Source organism: Dipteris shenzhenensis, chromosome 26, assembly GCF_047967505.1.
Source record: "Dipteris shenzhenensis isolate YYH24624 ecotype China chromosome 26, Dip_SZ_1.0, whole genome shotgun sequence".
NCBI lineage: Eukaryota > Viridiplantae > Streptophyta > Polypodiopsida > Gleicheniales > Dipteridaceae > Dipteris > Dipteris shenzhenensis.
The window spans coordinates 43,154,016-43,159,653 of record NC_141621.1 but is presented as its reverse complement, the minus strand read 5'-3'; positions in this window follow the sequence as shown (position 1 = coordinate 43,159,653).

Below are 5,638 nucleotides of genomic sequence, written 5' to 3'. Positions count from 1 at the left end.
ATATATTTGTGTACCAAGGAAAATGTATTCCGTTGTGTAACCAAGAAAAATGCAATTGATGATATGGCCCTTTTGGGATCCCCTTTACGGGCAAGGGCCATATCGACATGCAATTTCTGTCCAGTGGCATCTTGGATATTGTATAATGCATGTCGATATGGCTATTGCCCCTAGAGGGAACCCCTCAAGGGCCATATCATCAATTGCATTTTTTGAAATTTTAATTGTATTTTTCTAGATGTATCTACATGTAACCATAACGGTGGGTCATTGGAGTTATTTTAGCACTATTTTGGTCATAAACCAAGGAAATTGTAGTCCTTTTTTCTTGGCATTTTAGTCCTCGTTGTAGTAAATATAAATGAGGGCAAAAGTACAATTTATCGAGTGAAAATTGAGCAAAAGATATTACAATGTATATCTACATCCAATAACATGTTATATAAAAATTAACAACTTATACCGAGAAAAATTGAACAGAGGATCTTACATTTATAAAAACTCGGCAATTGCTAAGAGCCTTAAAGGCCAAAAGATTACAGCTAGCAACCATAACCATTCAAATATAAAAGTTACCAACAGTGCATACTGAGAGCCTCAAATCAAACAAAAAGAGATTACATAAATGTAATAAAAACTCAGCAATTGCTAAGAGCCTTAGAGACCAAAGCATTACATCCAGTAAGCCAAAAGATTACATCTAGCCATTGCTGAGATCCTCGTCTGAGCAAGAGAGAATTTGTACAACTTAGTTTTCTGACAGTCTAGCTTGTTGCGTTAAAATATTTAGGGAGCCAAAGGAGGATACGATGGAGAGGCCGAAGACCATGCACATTGCCAAGACTCAGATTACGGCCCCCCCAACAAGTTGAGAGTACTCTGCCCTTCGTCGACATCTAGGGGGAGCCCATACAGCACATCCATAAAGAGGTCCTCTATGAGCATGTCATCTAAGGTGGTGACATGAAGATGTGGGGGGAATCAATTGTGGGAATGAAGGGTCTCCACTAAGTGCTAGCATTTCTACTCTAGGAGGTGAGTGCAATGCAATCACCTTATATGAGAAGGCAGATAACATTGGGATCACAGAGCATTGGGGGGGTGGTAGTAAGCATGCTGAAGATGAGTGGGTGAGCAGCAGATGACTGATGAGAGTTGGAGGAGGGAGCATGGAGCAAAGTAGAGCAGGGCGGAAAAGAGTTGGAGGAGGGGTGTGGAGAAAAGTAGCAGAGCTTGTGGAGCAAAGTAGCAGAGTAGAAGTGGATGAGAGCAATTTAGTAAAATGCCAAATGCCACAGATCTTATACATATTATAAAGTCCGAGCCACTGTGGTGGCTGGAGCCTGGGGTTCCATCCATATTTGTTGCAAGCCACTGCGGTGGAATCTTAGGTGCCACCCCAGACGGGCTAGTAATCATGAAGCAAATGCCATGTGGTGGTAGATGAGCAGGCTACTCCGATGGTTGGTAATTAACTACCAGCCCGATGGCATCTTAGCCACGACAGACATGGCTGATGAGAGCCACCACCACCAAGCACTAATTCATGAGGCTCTAATCACTCATTACCATGCACTCTAGTTCATTACTGAGCATGCGAGCCCGGTGACTGGTAATTTTTACTGCACTCATAGTGATCATGCATGCTTAAGCACACTGGTGGGTGAGCGGTGACTAGTAATTTTAACTGCTAGCCCGGTGGAATTGTAGCCATGACATATGTGGCTGTAATCACTCATTACCATGCACTCTAGTACTCTACTGAGCATGTGAGCCTGGTGACTAATAATTTTTACTGCACTCGTAGTGATCATGCATGCTTAATCCCAGTGGTGCACTGGTAATTTTAACAACCAGCCCGATGGAATCGTAGCCCCACGATTGACGTGGTTGATGATAGCCACCACCACCAGGCAGTAATTCCCACAAAAGTAAATCATGAAGCCTAATCACCTCTACTCCCTCATTACCATGCACTCTAATACTCTCCTAAGCATGCAAGCTCTGTAACTGGTAATTTATTGCACTCGTAGTAATCATGCATGAAAGCCCAATGGTGGTACTGGAAGGTGAGTAATTGCGGGCCACTGTGGTGGCTAGTAATTAACTGCGAGCCTGGTGGATCTTAGTCGCCACAACAGACGTGGCTCGGAATCTTAGATGCCACACCTCTAATCACTCATTACCATAAAGTTAGTAATGTCACCTTGAATTAATTAAAATTTAGGCCAATCTTCAGAGCAAAGGAAAAGGGGTTTTTAAGGCAAAAGAGAGTTGATATACCACAGAAGATCCTCTGGGAATAAGAGGTGCAAAAACGCGTCAGTCGCCATAGCTTGCCCCTTTAAAGTCGACTGGTTTTTTACTGATTTCTCCTTGAATATGCAGCCATTGCTGCTCAGATTTCAGCAGCAGCATGCACAACCATCAAAAAACTCAGTCTAAGGTGTGTTATTCCAATGTGCCAGTGTCTTATGGCCATGAAACTTTTCACACATGTCAATACCACCTATACTAAGTCACATGCAAAGTATCATGCCCATCAGATATGGCTTGCATGGTCAAAGACACATTAGACCATGATTTTTACATGGTTGCTCTCACCTTGATAGTGTAGTTGGTGGGCTACAACCACCATGGTGGCTCTCACCTTGACAGTGTAGTCGGGCTACAAACCGCTGTTCCATTCCCTTAACCGTTTCGTCTTCTATCCCTCTAGACAAATTCATTCTCCCTTGCAAACGGACTGTAAACTCAAGCCTCGACTATTCCATTTCCTTAGCTGTTTCATCTTCTATCCCTCTCGACCATTTCTTTCTCCCTTGCAATCGGACTGCAAACTCAAGCCTCCACTATTCCATTTCCTTCATTGTTTCATCTTCTATCCATGTCAACCATTTCTATCTCCCTTGCACTCTTCCTGCAACTTCTATCACCTCTTGTAATGGACCCTGCACAGTCCGGGAGCTCCTCACACAATCTTTCCTCCCCCTCTGCAGCATAGTGCGACAGCCCCTCCTCCCCTGATCTTGAAATGGCGACCTATGGGAGCTCCTCTCTCGCTCTTCAAAAGCCCAATTTAGATGCTTTCCAAAACTTCACCAAGTTTGTACAGGAGGTGAACCTGGAGGAGGGGCAACTAGTCTGTCAAGGTCAGAAGATTACCATCAATGAAAACGTGATTGAAAATGTGCTAGGAATTTCTGGAGGCAGTTTGCAAGCATACTTTTTCGAGAAGCAGTGGAAGAGACATGATATTCTAGATGTATACCCCAACGCTTAGATTAGTAAAGATGGTGGAGTCAAGATTTTGAGCTTGCCAATCAACAAACCTCCAAGATGTGCTGAAGAAGACCATTCACTTCTTTCCTAATACGAGAGGAATCATGAAGTTTTGGCAGGCTCAAGCAGCAATAGACAATTGAGAGGGCGTGATGTATCTTTCTCAAGGGCAATCTCCAAGAGCGTGTTAACCAACCTAAAGAATTGCATGGATGGCAAATCCCAATTGTCATCTTAGTCCACTGGAGTTGCAATGCATCTGATGGCATCTACCCTCAAAGGGATTTTTGAGCAATACGATAAGCAGATGTCTCAAAAGGAGACTTTTCTACAAGAGAAAGCCATTGATGCAGCAAAGGTAGTGCAACTTGAGAAAAGTCAAGGAAGGTGCAAAAGCCAAGGTAGAGGAGGCACAAGAGCAAGCTGAGGCCACTACAAAAATGGTCAACATGGAAAGGCGTAGAAGAGAAGAAGTGGAGAAGCGCATGAAGGAGCTCCGAGATAGGCTCGAAAAAGTGAGACGTGACGGGGACATGGCAGACAAGGAGCTAGAAAAGATGCAGAAGGAGTGTGAAGATTAGAGATCTAAAAAGGAGGGTCTTTACAAACAGCTCTGCAACATGCAGAACACATTGAACATTGAAAAAGACCAGATGATGGAGGAGCTAAAAAGGGAGAATGCAGAAACCAAAAAGGTGATACAGGAGCTCCGAGAGAGCTTCAAGGCCAAGAAGGATGGGGCAGAGAGAGTAGCTGGGGTGGAGAAGACAACGAGGAAGCTCTCCATGCCAAGAAGGATGTAGAGAGCAGCCACCATGGTGGAAGCAGCCACAGTGGAGTAATTTGCAGCAGCCATGGTGAGGGTTGTTTTTTCGAAACTCTATTGGAAGTCCAAAGAGTAAGCTACAAGACCCTGCAACAAGATTATGATCGGGTTGTGCATGAGCTTGCCGTGGCTTTTGATAGTTATGAAAAGTAATCCGTCGTGTTGAGAGATTTCCAAACTAGAGTGGAAGTCTTGGAAACGGCCCATGAAGATGTTTTTGAGAAATTTAACCAGCTTCAACAGATGCTAAGGGATTCACATGAAGCTGTCGCACAGAGTGAGCAAAGACAAAACACATTCTAATTAAAGTATATAATGAAGCAAAATAATTATCAACCACCGCGCTGGTTTAGGACAGTCACAATTTCAATCATCGGACATGTTTAGGACAGTCAACGGCTTGTTTAGGACACGTTTGGGATAGTCACAATTTCAACCACCGGGATGGTTTAGGACACTGTCACAATTTCAACCACTGGGATGGTTTATCCTGATGGTCTCAACTTCACATATTAGACAATAACAAGTATATTGCTTTTCATTTCTGAATTTCACCATTAGAAAATAACAATAAATTGCTTTTCATTTCTAAATTTCACAATTTAACAGTGGTATATGACCCGAATAGCAGGAAATTAAATTTAACAAATTTAAGTACTAAGAAACACAATAATTTCAACCACGAGGCTGGTCAATAACTAATGTCTATTTAACCACGCTGGTTTAGGGCAATCACATAATTGGTGATTGAGCTAAAGCAGTCCCATGGTTGCATGATGTTCCTTCCAACCACCGGGTTGGTTTAGTAAAATAACAATATATTGTGAAATATTTTGCTTTTAATTTGTGCTCAACCATGCCACCGGGCTAGACAACAACTAATATATGTTTAACCATGCTGGTTCAGGACAATCACATAGCTGGTTGCATGATGTTCCAACCATCGGGCTGGTTTAGGACAATCACATTTAGGCCAATCCTGGTTTAAGAAATGAAACAAGTAAACTATCCCAAAGCTCAATCACAAACAACCACTGGGCTGGTTTAGGCACCACTGACCTACATTGTCTCTAGCATGTGTATGATGTGCTCCTCAAACACCTTGCATCCCATCCACTTCTTACAGATGTCCTTTCTATTTGGAGAAACTCTCGTATTTTTGTGCCAAAACATCGTCACTCTAGTAATGACTTCCGCACTTAGGCTATCTCTACTTTTCTTGCATTCTATTGAAGCCCATAGATTTCTTGGATCGAGATGATCGTGCATTTTTTTTGCTCTACGTTCAACCGCTAGAGCCACATTGGTCCTTCTAATTGACAACATCTTCGACATTGTGCGCCCAAGCCGTTTGTCCTTTGTTTCAGGGGACACCAACATAGCTAATGTCGCCCTCTTTATAGCTAGTTGATCTAAGATGTGCACCCTTTTCACTTTTTGTAGGCCATTGCTGAGGTTAGAGAACATCACCTCTTGGGCATGCATCTCCCGAGGTGTTGGTAGGGTTGTTACTCTATGAACTTTAGGGCA